The 21028-nt window shown below is 41.3% G+C and overlaps 1 protein-coding gene across 3 annotated transcripts in view; it reads left to right on the top strand.

Moving 5' to 3' along the window:
• The window catches only part of CDC42BPB (CDC42 binding protein kinase beta), a 98371-nt gene that overhangs the window by 3102 nt on the left and 74241 nt on the right, over nt 1-21028 (top strand). The window lies entirely within an intron of this gene.

The following is a 21028-nucleotide window of genomic DNA, read 5'->3' as shown; positions in this document are numbered from 1 at the left end:
TCTCTGTTTTCATCTTATTTATCCTTCCCTTCCCCTATGTTCATTTACTTTGTTTCTTAAATTCCACATATGAGTGAAATCATACAGTATTTGTCTTTCTCTGAAGTTTTATTTTAAGTTAATTTTAGTTTTTTGGAGAGGGAGAGAGAACCTCAAGCAGGCTCCATGCTCAGTGCAGAGCCCGACATGGGGCTCCATCTCACGACTCTGAGATCATGAGTCAGATGCTTAACTGATTGGGTCACCCAGGCACCCCATTTTTAAGTTTTAAAAGAAGACTTTCTGGCTCTTCCTTCCTTTTTGCCACGGTGGTTGTGTGGGATAAGAGTCATCGTAGCCCATTGTAAAGACCTTCATTGTAGGTCTTTAATTTTCCCTTGATTATGTTTATAATTTGATTAGTTTCCTCTATGAAATCCTGAACTTTAATTAAAAGTTGGAAATACCCTGCTTTGCATCTGTATTTCTTTAAGCTGTATTTTAATGCAAATTGGATCCCATTCAAAGTAGAACATATGAAGCACTTTGAAATTTCTATAAGTAAATAGCAACAAATACAAGTAAATGAGAGGAATTTGCTGTCTCTTACTTTGGGTACAAAAAAATACTTTTACATGTGTTAAGTACTTTTTTCATGGCTTAAATATAATGACTAGTGTTATATCAAACATCAGATGGAGCTGATGTTTGAAGTCCCAGCCTATTGGCAGTGGGTAGACCACAGTGGCTCTGTGCTCTGGCCCCTCATGGCCTGCAGACCAGGTGGGAAGCCTGGAGCTTGCAGCTGGTGTAGGCATGTCTCGGGGACGCGGACCTCAGTGTGGTTTCCCAATTTGCAGTCCAGGGCACCTTTCTTTACCCTGCCACTGTACTTCCTATATAAGGAAGAAAATTAATCCTTTCTAGCCCTCTTTCCTCTCCTCATTTGTGTTTTTTCTTGTTAGGAATGCAGCAGTACCTTCATCCCTGTGAATTCCCATAGCGGTTAGCACGGGGATCCTCAGCCCAACGTGTGAGTGGGATGACTCTACCAAATTTAAAACGTTCGGGCTTAACTGGTGGTGCTTAAAATCTCAAGATACATTTTGGTTTGATACATAATGGGTCCTCCAGATGGAATGTTTGTGTAATATGGGAATGACTTAAACAGGTCTTTTGAATAAGATCTAAATTTGAGGGAAATACTGGGATTGCATAATAAAAATTAAGTTAACATAATTTAGACTTGTAAGTAGCTATTTGAAATGCGTGGTTGGGGCGCCTGAGTGGCTCAGTCTGTTAAGCGTCTGCCTTCGGCTCAGGTCATGGTCCCAGGGTCCTGGGATCGAGCCCCGCCTCGGGCTCCCTGCCCAGCGGGAAGCCTGCTTCTCCCTCTCCCACTCTCCCTGCTTGTGTTCCCTCTCTCACTTTCTCTCTCTCTGTCAAACAAATAAATAAAATCTTTGAAAAAAAAAATGCGTGGTGATATTGACTAGGTGGCAGGTGGTGGGACATTTGAAACCATTAAACCATAACAAGCCAGCCTTACCCTTTCTCTCCTAAAACCTCATCCACTGACATTTGGGTTTCGAAGTGAACAGCCGTGTCACTTCCTGTGTGACACACTTAGTGTGTTAACTCTAGACTTTAAATAAGGTTGGCATTGGAGTGAATTGTTTTCAAACAGGATGCCACTGTGTGAGCCACGTGAGAAGGCCTATGACATGCAGCGGATCGGTTGCCAAGCGCACTTCCGTGCACCTGAGGTAGAATAATCGGAATACCATGGGGTGGAGAGGTGGCCCCTCTTGCCTTTGCCCTGCCTCTGGCTGCAGAGCCTGGTGCCCTTAGAAATCTGTCTGTGCTGACGTCTGTGATGCTGGATAAACACATGAGCAGACAGGACTGTTAATTCCAAACTTTATTAAGTACGGTGAAGCTATTGAGTACTTTTCTTGGTAAAGAGACAAGAAGTATTTTTTGAGACTAACAAAGTAAAAGGATCAAAAAGGAGATAAAATTAAAGGAAGTTTTGAAGGAGTTTTTAAAAAAACCCATGAAAACCCTGTAATCACATCACCCTAACTGGTCCCCATAAGATAACACCGTTTAGTCCCTGTCCCAAGTTTAAGTTTGGTTCGTAGCTTTAAGAATGGTCCAGAATGACAGTGTGTTAGGGTTATCTTAAGTTTGTGTGAAAAGCTTATACAAACGCTCTCTTAATAAGGAAAACGGGTGAGAGGAAAAGAACACTTTCCTTAGATTCATTTATTTGAAAGATTTTATTTATTTATTTGACAGAGAGGGAACATAAGCAAGGGGAGTGGGAGAAGGAGAAGCAGGCTTCCTGCCGAGCAAGGAGCCCGATGCGGGGCTCGATCCCAGGACCCTGGGATCATGACCTGAGCCAGAGATGCTTAACGACTACGCCACCCAGGTGCCCCTCTCCTTATATTTAAAACCAGAAGTGTTTTGACAATCTGAACTGAAATACGGACTTAAAAATCTACAAGAGACAGCTATTTTTTAAAGACAAATACTAACTATGAAATAAAGGTTGTACTTTACAGCAAGATCTGAATGATCTGTGTTGTACGTTAGGTTTTTGGTCAGTTTCATTGACTGGTAGGTAACTGGCAACAAGATTGTTTTTAGATTAAAATTTTGCAAAAAGAGTCAATTATATAATAGAACTTTGGATTTTGTTATCTTTAGGAAAGAATTAGAAATTCTGAGAGAAATTTGAATTGGATCATGTTTCAGTCCAATTCTGTCCTTGTATTGGAGCTGCTTTGGAGACCTGTGGAACTTGCTTGAAGGTGACTCCAAATGTTACGGGGATGGCGATAATTTCTCTGGCCTCCACAATCACAGAGTCATAGGTGTGAACACTATTAAGAATTGGAGTGACCCTGTAGTCTGCCCTCCACCCCCATCCCCGCTGTCCCTTAGGTAAACCAGGCTCAGGACATTTTTCCTGATCATTTCAGAGCCAGCAGCCTTCTAGTGGGGGTTCTCTTGTCTGCTGGACCATGATCAACCTTGGGCTGCCTTGCAGGCACCTGCTTTGAAACATCTGTTTTATTGTAGCCTTTTCCTTCCATTCCCATCATCACTGGCCTAGCTGAAGCTCTCAAGCCCGCAGACCTAAATGAATGCCTTTCTCACTTTAGGGTTTAAATATCTCTGCCAGTCAGCCTTAGACACTGCTATTCCTTTCATCACTCCCTCTTTCAAATACTTCATATTCTGTTGTCTGTAGATTCTATTGTCTGTCTATAAATCAGGTAAAACTGACCTAAAAAGACCCATTTAATCTTAGTTTTAGAAGTTGAGATTAACAGCATTTCTGACCATACCCCGTGATTTTCTTCAAATATAATTTTACCTTTATTAAAGTAATGCATTTACTTAGTAACTCTGGTTTTTAACTTTCATAAGCAGCCACTTCTAAGCCCTCTGTTTCTATTTGATAATCATCTGTCTCAGGATTGCATTCAGATGCCAGTAACACAACCAATTAATAGCGCCTTACCCAAAATCAAGGTGAATTCTGTCTCATGTGGAATTGGGATGTGGGCAGGGCAGGGCTAGTAAACAGTTCATTCCAAGAAGTCTTCAGGGACCTGGGCCCTTTCCTGCTCTCGGTCCAGCCTCTGATGGTGGCCGTCCCCTCTGCAATCCAGGCACCAGGGCGAAGGTGTTGTATTACTGTGGAAGAATCTGGGATGTTATAGTTATTTAACAGTTCTAGCCTCAAATTCCAGGTTTCTTTAAAGTGTGTTTGTACTGATTTTTCTGTTTTAGGCATTATCTGTTGACTTCTTAGTGTGGAAGAGAATGTTATAGAACTTTTATATACCTTCTCTGCCCACCTGTCCTCTCTCTCCCTTTTTCCAAATATGGTTATGTAATAATTTTTGTTTAAATTGGTAGTGTTTATGTTCTCACTAGGTAAATATCTTAACTAAGCCACATAGGATGCAGTTAGTTCCCTGTCTTTGCTGAGACGGGATTATTTCTGTGTTTTTTGGAGTGAGTTATGTGTCTTTGCTCTAGCTAGACGCCAGTGGTCCAGGGCTAAGTGTAGTTCCAGGTGGGGAGCTAGAACATCTCAGCACCACAACACGCCCTGCCACGCGCCCCACCCGATCTGTCTGTCACCTTCCACCCTGCAAATCCTTTCCCTTTCCTGTTCTCGTTGAGGCTGTTTGTGCTCCAGACCCAGTGATTAGCAGTATTCCTAGCATTTCTCTTCATTCCTTGTGGGAATTTTTTTGGTGTCTTTCTGTTGAATTCCCCTTTCTGGATTTCATGTCTTTTTCCTTTTGGTACAGTGTGTCTTCTAGTGGCCTCCTGAGAAAGGGTTCATCAGAGAGAAATTTTTGAGACCTACCCCGTCTGAAAATGTCTTTTCTTCGCTCACACTTGAGTGACAAACTGCCTGGGTACTGAATTCTAGGTTAGAAGTAATTTTTCCTCAGAAGTTTGAAAGTGTTACTCCTTCTGTTGTTGGTAATGAGCAGCCTAACCCCATAGTGATCCCCAAGACTTTGTGTGACTTGTCTTATCTGGGAACTCTCAGGATCTTTTTTTTTTTTTTTTTTTTAAGATTTATTTGAGAGAGAGAGCATGAAGGGGGGAGGGTCAGAGGGAGAAGCGGACTCCCCACTGAGCAGGGAGCCCGATGTGGGACTCGATCCTGGGACTCCAGGATCATGACCCGAGCTGAAGGCAGTCGCTTAAGCAACTGAGCCACCCAGGTGCCCACTCTCAGGGTCTTCTGTCTGCTCCCAGCATTCTTGGTGGGTCTTTCTGGTGGGGACACTGGGCCCTTCAGCTCTGGAAACTTTTCCATGTTGTCTCTTAGATGATCTCATCCCTGATTTCTCCAATGTATCCTACCGGATCTCCTATTATTCAGTTGTTGGACCTTCTGGAGTGTTCTGCTAATTCTCTTTTCCTCCTTTTTCCTATTCATTATCTGTTTCTTCTGATTTTTCTGGGGAGGTCCTTAACTGTATCTTCTAGTCCTTACACTGAATTTTTATTTCTGCCATTATATCTTTCATTACTGTTTTTGTTCTCAGCATTCCTTTTTATAACATTCTATCTTCGTTTCATGAAGGCAGTGCACTGTTTTTAAGATTTCATTTATTTGAGAGAGAGCAAGCGAGTGCCTGCACACAAGCTGGGGGAGGGGCTGAGGGAGAAGCAGATTCCCTGCTGAGCAGGGAGCCTGATAGAGCCTGAGCCCAAGGCAGACATTCAACCAACTCAGCCACCCAGGCACCCCAGCAATGTACTTTTTAAAAAAATTTTTTTAAATTGATTTATGTGTACACATTTATGTTATGTAGACATTTTCTTTTGTTTCCCGTGTTGTCTCTCTCTTCTGAGTCCTTGTTCTCATCTTTCCTGCTTTGGTCTTTGTCTTTGATGTTAGAAGCATTTCTCCAAATATTTGCTGATTATTGGCTGTCTTTTCATAATTGTGAGTGGACTGATTGGAAACTCCCCATGTGCATGGACAAACTTTTTTGAGTCTCACCATTAGGAAATAGGACAGGGACAATTTGAGGGACACTATCAGAAGTTGCTAAAGTAATTCTTTCTTTGGGCCTGTCAGTTTCCCCAGAGAGGGGTTTCTGGTGTCCTGCCTGGGCAGTGGGGAGTGATGTGGGATATACTGGCTTTTGGGGAAGTTGGGGTAAGGTGGAGAGTTGATGGGAGGGAACAGAAGGAGTTCTGGGGTGTCACCGCTTCTCCTGTAGATTTGAAGCCAGTCCTGTTTTCTGTCTGTTACCATTTAGACCCTCAGAGACCCCAGTGCTTCTGATCATTCAGAGCAGCCTTACCCCTACCTCACACACAATAACTCAGTTTTCTAACTTGGCTAAATTAGTTATCACTTGTCCATTGGCTTTTCCCACTGTGCAGAATTGTGCTGACATTCCTAGGCTGCTGTCATCTTCTGTCACTCGTTCAACAAGTATTTTTTAAGTACTTAAAAAGCACCAGGCACTGCAATGATGAACAGAATCCCTGTTCTCCTGGGGCTCATGTTATCCTTGATAACATGGAGGCTGTGTCCCATGGTAATCATAAGCTGTCATTTTAGTGGCGTTTTCAGGTGGCGTAAGGCTAAGGCGGATGTGCTGAAAGGTGTGTGGTCAGAGGGGATAATTTCTGTTTTCTTTGACATGGATGTATTGGCATTTCTATTCCTATGCTTACTCGTTTATTAGGTTTCCCCCATAAGTAGAAGGAAGACGTGGGAATAAAAAGGGAGGACAAATTTTTCTCTAGGAACTGCATCCCAGTGGAAGGGGGGGTTAGGAAAGGGATGTGAAGAAGGAGTTATAGGATGGGTGCACTGAAAAGGAAAAGGGGTGCCTGGAAAGTGCTTCTTCAGATGGCTGGGGAGCGGCTACTCTAGGGTGGGCACAGGGTGAAGCAGGGAAGGACCTCTGGAGACCCACAGTGTGGAGATGTTTGCAGTTGGGGGGGGAGTGTTTGTGACCCAGAGACTATGTGCATAAGCTTTGATCTTTCTTGAGCTGACATGGAAGTGATTCTGTTTAAGCTCTTGCCATGGAGGAAGGTATCACCAGCTATTTATTTATTTATTTGAGACAGAGCGCATGTGTGCCTGCACCCCAGCAAGTGCACAAGGTGGGGGGAGGAGCAGAGGGAGAAGCAGACTCCTCACTGAGCAGGGACCCTGACCTGGGGCTCCATCCCAGGACCCCGAGATCATGATCTAAGCCGAAGGCAGACCTTAACCACCTGAGCCACGCAGGCACCCCAGGTATCACCAGTTTAAAATCAAGAGCAGAAGAACTGTTCTTGCCACTCATAATTTTCTAAAAACACATAACAGAAATGAAATCCAAAGGTAAACAGACCTCCCTTATCATGACACCCGGATTACATTTTAAGGCCGTTCTGTTGTACTTTACCCTCTCCATGTGAAAGAATTGAACTGAAATCACTGAATTTCTCTCATTTTGTTTAAAAAAATTAACATCAGGGAGCTGAATTTATTTTTTTTTAATTTATGTTATTTTTAACTGGAAATAGTATTTTTTATTTATTTTTTAGTTTAATTTTTTTTTAAAGTAGGCTCTACACCCAGCGTTGGGCTTGAACTCATGACCCCGAGATCAAGGGTCACATGCTCTCACACTGAGACAGCCCAGGCGCCCCTGGCAATAGCATTTCTGGCAATAGCATTTTCATTCTTCACTATTGAGAAAGATGTTGATTTCATAATTAATGGATATACAGTAATCTTTTAAAAATAATTTTGCAGTTCTGTCGCAAATGGACTTGCTGCTTTTTTAACTGCAAGTATTTGAGATCAAATTGTTGAAAAGTCTTTTAAGTATATTAACAAGTCGGTCTTCTGATGTACCTTTAAAATTAATCTGGGAAAATGTCAATAAAGCTTTTGAATATGTGGGATATATTGTCTCGCAGCAAATTGGGAAGTTACTGGGAGTGCTCTATTCCCAATTTCACCAATTAATTAAGGTGTCAAGGATGGCATTTATATTAGACTGTATCAGGACAAGAAATGTTTCTGAAAACATCAGCATTATGGTTTTATGTAACCGAAGTGAAGCCTGGGTATATTTCCTTCTACAAATATCTAAATATTTTTTTAAAAAGCAAGGTTTGCCTTTATGAAGTTTTGATAATCCTTGTGAAATAATATGTGAAGAGGGTTACTGGGACAGAAACTGATGTCTATTAGCAAGATGAGAGAAACTTAAATTGCACAGCTGATTGTTTATTTTAATGGGAAAGAAAGATTTCTCTGGCATTTACAGTTAGCAGGTGGTTTACTTTTTCTTTCTTTTTTGGTAACAGCGTTATTGAGATATAATTTGCACACAATTTACCTGTTCAGATTATACCGTCCAATAGCTTTAATATATTCATAGAATCGTGCAACCGTCTCCACTGTTGAATCGCAAACATTTTCATCACCTCTGAAAGAAGCCCTGTGCCCTTTTGCTGTCAGCCCTAAGCAGCCACTGATCTCGTCTCATTATATATTTGCCTGTTCTGGACATTTCCTGTGGTCTTTTGTGACTGGATCCTTTTCACTTAGCATAATGTTTTCAGAGCTATCTCTGTATTTCATCCCTTTCAACTCCAGATAACATTCCATTACGTAGATAGTCCACATTTTGTTTATCCGTTCATCAGTTCATGAACATATGGGTGGTTTCTACCTTTTGGCTATTATGAAGAATGCTGCTGTGAACATTAATGTACCAGTTTTGGTGTGGACAGATGTTTTCATTTCTCTTGGGTGTATACCCAGGAGTAGAATTGCTGGGTCATTCACTAACTCTGTGCTTAGCATTTTGGGGAACTGCCAGATTGTTTTCCATAGCAGCTGTACCCAGTATACATTTCCACCAGCAGCATATAAGACTTCCAGTTTCTCCATATCCTTACTGACACTTGCTCTTGTCTCTTTTATTTTAGCCATCCTAGTGAATGGTGTCTCATTTTAGTTTTGATTTACTTTTCTCTAAAGACTAACAGTGTTGAACATCCTTTCTTGTGTTTATTGGCCATTTGTATATCTTCTTTGGAGAAATGTCTGTTCTTTTGCCCATTTTTAAATTGTGTTGTCTTTCTGTTGTTGAGTTGTAAGAGTTCTTTATATATTCTGGATATTAAACCTTTACCAAATGTATAATTTGCAAATATTTTCCTCTATACGGTGGGTTGTCATTTCACATTCTTGATGGTTTCCTTCAAAGCACAAAAGTTTTAAATTTTGATGAAATTTAATTAAATTTTGTTGATTTTGGTGTCATATCTAAGAATCCGTTGCCAAGGGGCACCAGGGTCGCTCAGTCGGTTAATTTCAGGTCATGATCTCAGGGTTCTGGGATGGAGCCCTGCGTTGGACTCCCTGCTCAGTGGGGAGTCTGCTTCTCTCTGCCCCTCCCCCTGCTCATGCTCTCTCTGTTTCAAATAAATAAAATCTTAAAAAAAAAAAAAATCCATTGCCAAATCCAGGGTCACAAAGATTTATACCTGTGTTTTCTTCTAAGGGTTTTATAGTTTCAGATCTTACATGTAGGTCTTTGATCCATTTTGAGTCAATTTTTGTATATGGTATGAGATGGAGAACCACAATTTTTTTATCTTTCTTTTGCATGTGGATATCCTGTTATCCCAGCACCATTTGTTGAAGAGACTGTTCTTTCCCCATTGAGTAGTCGTGCATCCTTGTCAAACAGTTGATAAATGTATGGGTTTAATTCTGGGCTCTCAGTTGTGTTCTGTTGATATTTATGCCAATCCTTAATGTTGGTTAGTACCAACACTGTCTTGATTACTGTTGCTTTGTGGTAAGTTTTGAATTCAGGAAGTGTGAGTCCTCCAGCTTTGTTCTTTCAAGATTGTTTTGGCTATTTTAAGTTTCTTGAATTTCCATATGAATTTTAGGATCAGCTTGTCAGTTTCTATAAAGAAGCCATCTGGGATTCTGATAGAGATTGCATCAAATCTGTAGATGAATTTGGGGAGTATTGCCATTTTAACAATATTAAATCTTCTGTCTATGAGCATAATGTCTTTCCACTTACTTAGATTTTTTTTTTTAAAGATTTTATTTATTTATTTGAGACAGAGAGAATGAGAGACAGAGAGCATGAGAGGGAGGAGGGTCAGAGGGAGAAGCAGACTCCCTGCCGAGCAGGGAGCCCAATGCGGGACTCGATCCCGGGGCTCCAGGATCACGACCTGAGCCGAAGGCAGCCGCCCAACCAACTGAGCCACCCAGGTGCCCTATTTAGATCTTTTAAATTGTTTTTCAAAAATATTTGGTAGTTTTCAGAGTTTAGCACGTTTGTTTTTACTTTTTTATTGTGGTAAAATACGTATGATAGAAAATTTGTCATTTTAACTATATAAGTGTTTATTTGGTTACATTAATTACATTCACAAAACAGAGTATAAGATTTGCAATTATTGAATTATTCCTAGGGGTTTTTTTTAATGCTGTTGTAAATAGAATTGTTTTCTTAATCTTGTTTTTCAGATTGTTTGTTATAAATGTATACAAATAACAAGTGATTTTTTTAAAGATTTTATTTATTTATTTGACAGAGAGAAAGGGAGAGAGAGCAAGCACAAGCAGGAGGAGGGGCAGAGAGAGAGGGAGAAGCAGACTCCCTGCTGAGCAGGGAGCCCGATGTGGGACTTGATCCCAGGACCCTGGGATCATGACCTGAGCCAAAGGCAGACGCTTAACCAACTGAGCCACCTGGGCGCCCAACAGTTGATTTTTTTTTAAATTGATCCTGTGTCCTGCAAAATGGCTGAACTCATTTACTAGTTCTAATAGTTTTTAGTGGATTCCTTAGGACTTTTATATATAAGATCATGTCACTTGTGAATAGAGATAGTTTGCTTCTTCCTTTCCAGGCTGGATGTTCCTTCTTTCTGTCACCTAATTGCCCTGGCTAGAACCTCCAGCACAGTGTAGAATGGAAGTGGCAAGAGTGCACGTTCTTGTCTTATTCCTGATCTTAGGGACAAAGCATCTAAGTCTTCACCATTACGTTTGCTCGTAGCTGTGAGTTTTCATAAATGCCCTTTATCAGGTTGAGGAAGTTTCCTTCTATTCCTAGTTTGTTGAGTGTTTTTTCATAAAACGGTGTTGAGTTTTGTCAGCTACTTTTTCTGGGTCCATTGAGATAATCATGTTGCTTTTATTTTTTATTCTGTTGATATATGGTGTATTACATTAATTGTTGTATGTTGAACCAACCTTGCATTCCTGGGATAAATCCCACTTGGTCATGATGTACATTTCTTTTTCTGTGTTGGCTGGATTTGGTTTGCTAGTACTTTGTTGTGGATTTTTACATCAATATTTGTAAGAGATACTGGTTTGTGGTTTTTTCTTTCCTTGAATATCTTTGTCTGGTTTTCATATCAGGGTTAATACTAGCCTTATAAAATGAGGTGTTTTTTTTTTTTTTTTTTTAAAGATTTTATTTATTTATTTGGGAGAGAGAGAATGAGAGACAGAGAGCATGAGAAGGAGGAGGGTCAGAGGGAGAAGCAGACTCACTGCTGAGCAGGGAGCCCGATGCGGGACTCGATCCCGGGACTTGATCCCGGGACTCCAGGATCATGACCTGAGCCGAAGGCAGTCGCTTAACCAACTGAGCCACCCAGGCGCCCTATAAAATGAGTTTGAAGGTGTTCTCTCTCCTTTTTTTTTTTTTTTTTAGAGTTTGTGAAAATTTTGTATTCTTAAAATTTTGATTTTTGAGGAACTGACAGATTCCCAGTTCACCTGGTAAGCTATCTGGGCTTTTCTTTGGTTAGTTTTTGGATTACTAATTCAACCCCTGTACTTGTTGTACATCTATTCACATTTTCTCTTTCTTCTTGAGTCAGTTTGGTAATTTTTATCTTTTTTAGGAATTTGTCCATTTCATCTAGATTAATTTGGCATAGAGTCTGTTCATGGCATTTCTTAATCCTTTTAGATCAGTAGGAATGTCTCGTCTCCTCTTTCATTTCAATTTTAGCAATTTGAGCCTCCCCTTTTTTTTCCCTTGGCCAACCTTAAAAATGGTTAAAGTGGCAAGTTTTATGTTTCACCACAATGAAAAAGTAACTGTAAGTAAAAGTAACTGGGATCCATCTATGCTGCTGAGTTTAACTGCTGTTCATTTTCCTGCTCACTGTGTAGTATTCATGGTACTTGCGTGTCACCATTTGTGCATTCACTCTGGACGCATGTCTGGGGTGGCCGGTTTTTGGGCCGTTAATGAAGAGTTCTACCGTAAATTGCTTGGGTTTTTAAATTCTCCAGAGAGAGTTTCTTTGACTACAGTGTGTCTACCATATCATTGGTCGGTGTTTCTTTAAAAATTCCTTTCTAGACATTTCTTGAGTTACTCTCCCGTAGCTTCGAATTCTGTAATAGTTTGTGGAGGATTGATTGTCTTGGATGGTCCAGATTACAGTTCTCTGTGATTTAGGATTGCCCCATGTACCAAGTATTAAAAATATCAGAACATAAATCACAAAACTTACATTAGGCCGGTGCTATTTTTATTTTAAATAGTTTTAAAATTATAAAAATAACAATGTGCTCATGATTTAATAAATTGAAACAATGCAGAAAGGTATGTCATAGAAAGTAAAAGTCTTTCTCACCCTAATTGTATATAACTTTTTATTTCTTTTTTAATTTTAGAGGATATTCTAGACTTCTCATTAAAATGAAAATTGACTTGAAAGGCTTTTTAATATCAAAATATATTCTTATTCATAGTTTTAAATTTTTCATGAGAAGTTAATGTTGAAATATGGTTATTGCATGTATCAAGAGGGTTGTGATTTTTGCCTTTGATAGACTATTAATTTCTATTGTTATGTATATGCACATTAATATACATAATGCTAGTGAATCATTCATGCATTCCCAGGATGAAGCATACTTCGCCATGGCATTTTTTTTTTTTTTTTTAAATAAAGGACAGCCTCATTTTGAAGAGATCTCTGCAGTTGTCTAAGAGCTATGTGATCTACTGGTGGTGGTCTTTTTTTTAAGATTTTATTTATTTGACAGAGACACAGCAAGAGAGGGAACACAAGCAGGGGGAGTGGGAGAGGGAGAAGCAGGCTTCCCGTGGAGCAGGGAGCCCGACATGGGGCTCAATCCCGGGACCCTGGGATCGTGACCTGAGCCAAAGGCAGATGCTTCACCGACTGAGCCACCCGTAAAAAACGCCCCTGAATGGTGATGTTTTTGAGTACTGCCAGATCCTTACTTGATCAGATTTTCTATTTTTTCTTCTTTAGTAGCATTTTCATCACAATTGGTTTATAATATAAGTAAAATTTCATTTGCTAATAAGACTAAAAACTTTAAAAATCTATGTCATTCTCAGTTACTGTCATTTCATGCCCCCACCCATATCTGTTTTCTTATGGTTTATTTTTTTCCCTGCTTTAGTAATTCTTGTTGATTGTATTGCAAATTTAATGATGCTTAAAATACTACATTTATTATCTGAGAAAAATATTTTCCAGTAATGAACTTTAAGTGTTTTTTTTTTTTTAAAGATTTTATTTATTTATTCATAAGAGACAGAGAGAGAGAGAGGCAGAGGGAGAAGCAGGCTCCCCGCCGAGCAGGGAGCCCGATGCGGGACTCGATCCCAGGACCCCGGGACCATGACCTGAGCTGAAGGCAGACGCCTAACCATCTGAGCCACTCAGGCGCCCCTTTAAGTGTTTTTAAAGATAAAGATTGGTATGGAGAAGTATAACTGTTTTTCACTTTTCACAAAGTGTTCCCCAGCACCACAGTTGAAAGGGAGTCTGTGGGTAAACATTTAGCAATAGGAGTATCTCAATAGGCCTTTTGAAAGCAGAGTCCAAAGTACTGCTGTACCATTATTAATCAGGTTCAGGATATACATCTATTATACTGAATACTGAAACCATTAGTCATGTCAGCTCTGCAGAATTTGTACAGAATTTTTACCAGCTCATAAAACTGTTTTATGACCAGAAGGAATGCCAGCAATAAAACAAACAAAGTCATAACAAATAAACTGGGCATGTAGCTGATTTTCATGTCCAGATATGCTTCCAGTGAGGAAAACTCCTGTGTCGTTTGCAGCAAGAGCTGGTGGTGATTTGGAGTCAGTCATTCTGGTTTGAGTATGTGTACAAGGAGACCGATTTTTCAAAAATGTCTAGCCTAGCATCCCATGTCGAGCCTTCAACTGTCCTCTGTTTAGATAAGAAATAGCAGAGGACCCCCTGTATGAAAATATGATTCCTTTTTTGGAGTGGCTTCTTTATTTTCATAAATAGTATTAATAAAAGTGGTAGCAATTGGAAGTATTTCCTACTGCAAATTTAGATTTCTTACAGGAAATTTCAGACATTAAGTAGAGAGTGGAATGATGAACCCCTGTTTCTATCACCCATATTCAGTTGTTGTCAGATCGTGGTCAGTCTGCTTCATTTTTATCCCCCCATTCCCCAAAAAGGATTATTTTGAGGCAAATCCAAGACATTTGTAGTCTCATTTGTAAATATTTCACTATATACTTTAAGAAGATCAGGGCTTTCTTTAAAAGTATAGCCATAGTTGGGGCACCTGGGTGGCTTAGTCAGTTAAGCGTCTGCCTTTGGCTCAGGTCATGATCCCAGGGTCCTGGGATCGAGTCCCGCATCGGGCTCCCTGCTCAGTGGGGAGCCTGCTTCTCCCTCTGCCTCTGCCGATCCCCCTGCTTTGTTCTCTCTTACTCTCTCTCTCAGATAAATAAATAAAATCTTTAAAAATAATAATAAATTTTAAAAAACCATAGCCATAGTGACATTATGACATTGAAAAGCTAACAGCAGATTTTTCAGTATCATCAAATACTCAGACATGGTTTAAATTTCCTCTTTTTGTTGGTATTTTCCGTAGGTTTTATAGGAGCCCAAACAAAGTCTGCACGTGGCGTTTGGATGGTGCACCTCCTAAATCTCTTAACCTACAGACCCCCCACCCCATTTTCAGTTCTCATGTTGAAGGTACCAGGCTCTTTGCCCCATCCTGCTCGCACCATTTTAACTTCTTTTTAGTGTTTTCCTAGCTGGACGAATAAGGCTGGTGGCAAATCATTCTTATACTGTTGATCTAGTATATTTTGTAGGAAATAGAGTTATTTGGGGGTTATCAATTGTTGTAAAAAATGAGATATTTCTTACTTATCTGAGATGTGTTGTTGTTTGTGTGTGTTTGTGTGCGTTTTTTTACTGTTGTGAGGTGTGTTTTTCATTAGTGGCTGGCTTGGCTTAAGATCCTGAGTGTGGGCCGGGTGTTGGGTCAGCTGTGACCAAGGTTGGTGGTTAATGTTGCAGTTGGTGATGCAGGGGCCTCATCGTTTACTGCCTCCCTTCTGTTGACGCATGGTCTCCTGAGTGTGGCCGTCGGGACCCGCCTCTCCTCCCCTACCCACATGTCTGATTCACCTCCCCCATGGTTTCCCTGGAGGGCATCTTAATGAACACTGTGAACACTTAAAGAGTTGATTAATGTTTAGCTAAAATCCTTCCCTTTTCCCCATACTTTACATTGGCTTGTTAAGCTTTTTCCTATCAGTTTCTTAGCGCTCTTTATATTAGGGAAATTAACCCCTTTTTTATATGTTTTTCTCTGTTTGCCTTTTGTCAGCATTTGCTGGTATTTTGTTCTGAGTTTATGACTATAAGTTGAAATACAGGGTGCTGGGGCCTGAGCTCTCAAGTGCATTCCTTTCTAGCTGGAAGTCCCCCTTTCCTAGGCTGGCTGGCCCCCTTTTCTTTGCTGGGTGCCCCCCCTCTTCCTGTGCTGGATGTCTCTCCCTTCCCCTTTCAGTGCCTGGTGGCCCCCCTTTCCTGTGCTACATGTCCTTCCCCACTCTGTGCTGGATGGTGAGTAGGGTAGTCTCTGTCACCAGCTTCCAACAGCCACAGAGACAGAGAAAGTACTGCATGGCCTGGGGTTGCGAAGCAGGGCCTTTGGTTTTCATTGTGTCTTGATGTGTGAGAAGTCATGGGAGCATGCAGCCTCCCTCCCTCCCTCGCTGGAGTTGGCAGGTGTTGGGCGGGGTGCCGCAGGAAGCCAGGTCCACGGTGGCAGGCCGAGGGGGCAGGGAGAAGCCAGAGGCCCAGCCCAGGTGACTCAGGGCAGCACAGAGGGACCCTGCAGGACGCGTGTGAGAGGCCTCTTTAGTTGCGGTGGTGGGGGTTGAGAGAGTGAGGAGTCTGAACTGTCGTCATCGTAAGCCTTTTAGTTCTGTAATTGAACTTAAGAAAAGTTAGGTCATCCTCGTCTGTGTCTGTGAGTGATGCTGTGCTCTCCGGTGTATCCAGCTCTTACTTCGTTCTTTAACCCAGCTCAGAAAGTTCGGGCGGGGTGGGCAGTCCAGCCAGGGAGGCCAGGGGCAAGGCTGTGCTTTCGGTTAGGGGAGGGAGACGGTGGTCACTGTGAGCAAGAAGGCGAAGAGCTGAGTGTGGGTGTGTGTAAATATTCAGTTCCCTCAGAAGCACCAGAGATCCTGGAGAAGTGTGTTTTGTTTTTTTTTTAGATCAAATGTTATAATTCATTTTTAGAAGGAGAATGAAGTTTTATAATTCATTTTAAGGAGAATGAAGTTTTAGCATGCAAATGCAGACTGCACAAAGCTAGATGTCCTTTTTTGAAGTGTTAAACATTTACCAACCTTCCGATAAAATATTATTGACTTATGGAAAGCTCCTGTCATTTGCCATCTTTTTAGTGTGTCTCATCTCCAGCCGGTTTAGTGGGAGGAGGACCAGCTTACCAATGGCTAGATGAAACCAGAGTAATACTTTTAAAAAGTCTTAGATAAAAGCAGCTTCCTTATTCTCTATTTATTATTTATTTTGGGGATAGTGAGTTAAAAGATTCAGGAGGACATCTGCCCTTCTCTCTCAAGTGTCTCGATTATTTGCCTTTGTGTTTTTTTTTTCTTTTATGCTGTCATTTTTATATTACAGAAAAAGTATCAAGCATAGAGGGTTTGTTTTCATACCTCAGAAATGCCTAGGTTCAGTTGGATAATAGGACATACGATTTATGTGGATAGCGGACAAATTTAATTGTTAACATTGAATCGATTCGCATTTCAAATAAGTGAAGCTGTTTTTATTACATCTAAAATACTATTGCTCCTCAATTCATAAGCCTATCCTTAGGAAAAAGAAAACTAGATTCTCTTACATGGTTAGTAGCGTCCTGATAAGGCGCTGTCTCCACCTTAGCCCCGTTGGCCAGCACACTCAGCGTGGCGGTGACAGCTGGTGGAAGGTGGCCGCGGCCCTCCTGTTAGGGGGTGAGGCCGGGCAAGATGCTGGGAGGAAGGTGAGTGTATCAGTCTGAGGGCAGCCTGCTCACTTCCTTCCTGTGGTTCAGAAGCCGTGGCCTTAAAGTCCACGACCTGCTGAAGTGGCTGCGAGGCCTGCCCTTTTGAATCTTCCTTTCCTGCTTGTTTTCACGTCTGGCCGCTGAGGGCTGCAGTCTAGCATTCCTTTGTAGCCTGGTGTCCGGCAGAGGACTAGGTTCTAGAACATTCATATAATTTTTGTAGAAACAGTTTTACCCCTTCCAGAGACATGTATTCCTCATTGCAGAAGTATAGAGCTAGTCACTAAATAAAGTAAAAGCTGGAATGGATTTTAGATAAAGGGAACATTACCCATAAAACCTTTTTTTTTCTTCTTTCACACCATAGTATTCCTAGTATATTGACCATCCAGTTCAGAGAGATTGCCAGATGGGACTCGGATCCTTGAATATTTAGCTCTGGGCAGTTATTATGAACATTGATGAAGATAGTTTTTATATGGAAGGTTTATTTTTTTATTTTTTTAAGATTTTATTTATTTGACAGAGAGAGGGAACACAGGCAGGGAGAGCTATAGGCAGAGGGAGAAGGGGAAGCAGGCTCCCACTGAGCAAGGAGCCTGATGTGGGACTCAATCCCAGGACCCTAAGATCATGACCTGAGTCGAAGGCAGACACTTCACTGACTGAGCCACCCAGCGCCCTATATGGAAGGTTTAAATAGGACTCTGCTGGTCTCAGGATGTGTGCTAGAATTTTTTTTTTATATCTCTGGCATAAACTTGTTTTTCTAGTATTTTACAGTTGAGTGAGTTTAAATAACAGTCCTTTTATGCAAGAATTCCATGTACTTGTATTCAGATTAAAGAGGATGCTCCATATGTAAAGATCATGAGCATCCAATACGGTGACGGGCTTAGGTGACATTGAAGGAGGGCGGGCCCATGAAGTCAGGGGCTCTTACTGACTCAGTATCCTTAGGACCGGGCAGGGAGTAGCCCTTTGCCAAGTGCTGATGGAAGAAAGGGATGACAGAGTGGCGGAAGGGACTGGTGCAGCTGTCAGGCCATGGTGGTTTCTAGCTCCCGGCGACAAGGGAGGGAAGGCTTATGTCCCAGGGGAGCGCCAGAGGTTTGGGACAAGGGACCAGGTGCTGTGTGCACCTGCTGAGCACAGACACTGCGTTTCTGTGAGGAAAAGAATCAGGGTGAGAAGGGAGCAGTGAGTCTGCTGTGATGAGCAGGTGATCACAACGCGATTCTAATGGCTCAGTGTATTGATACAGTGAGCATTGTGCTTGCCCATGGCTTATGCCCACGGTCTCACTTAACCCTCCCAGTAACCCTCAGCCCCGGGTTACCCCTAACTTACTGAAGAGGAGACTGGAGCTCAGACGAAGTAGCTTGTAATACCAGGGGGTGGCTGAGTCCAACTCAGAGGTCTGCTCTCAGCCACTGTGTCTGCTGCTGCATTCCAGTAATTTCTTAAATATTCTTAATACCTTTTGAATAAATGAATAAATGAATTAATGAATCATGTAGCCTTGCAGGTTCCGTTGTGACCCCTCCCCCAGTGTATAACCCCTTCTTCTGGTAGTAAGCACTGTTGTGACCCCTATCACAGGTTAGTTATGCCTTTTTCTCAAGTGTATTATTTTTTAAGTGTATGATGAAGTGATCTTAGTATCACAGAACTGTACAACAATTACCAGTTCCTAGTTCTAGGCATTTTCACCACCCCTAAAAGAAACCCTATACCCATTAGTGTCACCATCTCCCCTCCCCCAACCCCTGGCATCCTGCTCTGTCTCCGTGGATTTGCCTCTTCTGGACATTTCATATAAATGGAGGCATGCGATATGACTGGCTCCTTTCATTTCGCACAGTGTTTGTAAGCTTCATCCATGTTGTGGCATGTATCCGTATTTTCCCTTTATGACAATAATAATCCGTTGTTTGGATAGACCACATTTTGTTTGTTCATGCATCAGGTGATAGACAGTTGGGTTGCATCTTGTTTTTGGCTACTCTGGATAATGCCATGAATATTTGTGTACAAGTTTTTGTGTAGACATGTTTTCATTTCTGTTGAGTATACACCTAGGAGTGGAATTGCTGAGTTTGGGGGTAACTCCATGTTTAGCATTTTGAGGAACTACCAGACTGTTTTCCAAAGTGCCTACATCATTGTACAGTCCTGCTAGCGGTGTATGAGGGTTCCCAGTTCTCCACCTCCTTGCCAGCACTTGTTATGATTTGTCTTTTTTTATTCTAGCCATCCTAGTGGGTGTGAAGTGGCAACCCCTTGTGGTTTGGATTGGCATTTCCCCGATGCTGGTGTTTGAGCATCTTTTCATGTGTCTGTTGGCCACCTATATGTCTTCTTTGGACAAATGTCTATTCACATCCTTTAGCCATTTTTAAATTGGGTGATTAAAAAAAAATAAATTGGATGATTTGTCTTTTCTTTTTTTTTTTTTTTTAGAGAGAGAGTAGGAGGGGGTGGGGGGGAAGGGCAGAGGAAGAGGGAGAGAGAGAATCTCAAAGGGAGAGGGAGAGAGATTCTCAAGCACATTCCATGCCCAGTGCAGAGCCCACGGGACTCGATCTCACAACCCTGAGATCATGACCTGAGCCACAATCAAAGTCGGATGCTTAACTGACCAAACCACCCAGGTGCCCTGATTTGTCTTTTTATTAGTGAGTTGTACATGAATTTGTGCATAATTGCAGATTTGCATGTATTTTCTCCATTCTGTAGTTTGTCATTTCATTTTCATTGGTGTCCTTGGAAGTGCAAACGTTTTTAGTTTTGATGAAGTCCAGTTTATTTTTAAAATTTTTCTTGCTTATGTTTTTGGCCTTATATTTAAGAAACTGTTGCCTAATCCAGGGTCACAAAGATGTATACCCATGCTTTCTTCTAAGAGTTTTATAGTTTTAGCTCTTACTTTTAGGTCTTTGATCCTTTCTGAGTTAATTTTGTATTTGGTGTGAGGCAGGAGCTCATATTTATTCTTTTGCATGCGGGTATCCAGGTGTCTTAGCACTGTTAGACTGTTCTTCCTCATTGCGTTCTCGTGGAGTTGTGTCTGTGTCTGAGCTTCAGACAATGGAATCATGCAGTTCTATGCATCTGCTCTCTTTAGCTTCACACTGTATCCTTGAGATTAATCAGTGTTGTGCGTAGCCTCAGTTCGTTCTTCTGATGTGTGGTATTCCATTGCACGAGGACTGCAGCTTTTTAACCATTCTCCCATTAGTGTGCATTGGGTTGTTACTGGCTTATGATGGCTTGGCTAAAGCTGCTGTCAACATTCTTGTATCTTTTTGGTAGACGTAGCTGGGTCGTCAGGATACACATATGTCAGCTTAGGAGATAGACGGATGGGGGAACAGAAGGGTGATAAATAATCCGTTTAGAGGAGCATGAAAGAATTGTTTACTTTGGTTCCAGATTTTAAAGAATTTGAACGATACACTTCCTTTAACCAAACTGATACTGGCTACCACCGACTGTTGGTTCCACAGAAGGTGTACTAATCACGAAAGCAGAAGCAGCTATGGTTTTACTGTGTGGAACAAAAGCCAGACTGCTCTGAATTTGCAGCAGGGGCACCCACAGAAAATCCGATCACACACGGCCGACTGGATGCCTGAACAATAAGAAAAATAAGTGCAGTTAGTTTTTCCTTGCCTTTTAAAATTGGACATTTTTAATGTTATAAGAAATATGAATACGTATGTGAGAAACAAAATGAGAATTAAAATACCACCCATTTATATGAACGTGGACTTCGTGTTTTCTTAGTTTACTTATCTGTCAAAAGCAGGTCATAATCTGTCCTGCAGGTTTGAGAGATTGTTTTGTGACATCTCTGACCCATATGTAGATGTTCAGAAAGTGGTAGCTTCTATTAGCAATGGGGTGGATTTAATATTTTATCAAATATTCAGGGTGGGAGAAAGAGTAAAAGACAAATGTAAAGTATTCAGCCAGGTTCCTACCTTCTATCCCTCTTAAATAGGACCGTGGCATAAATTTGAATGAATTGTAACGGAAGGTTGGTGGATATTATTTGGTTTCTGAAAGTTCCCCTAAATTACTGATTACTGAAATTCAGTCACCTTTTTTTTCATG

The sequence above is a fragment of the Mirounga angustirostris genome, unplaced genomic scaffold (assembly GCF_029215605.1).
Source record: "Mirounga angustirostris isolate CCGP_5_RB_7025 unplaced genomic scaffold, mMirAng1.0.hap1 SCAF_9, whole genome shotgun sequence".
Lineage (NCBI taxonomy): Eukaryota > Metazoa > Chordata > Mammalia > Carnivora > Phocidae > Mirounga > Mirounga angustirostris.
This window is presented reverse-complemented; position numbering and strand designations above follow the sequence as displayed.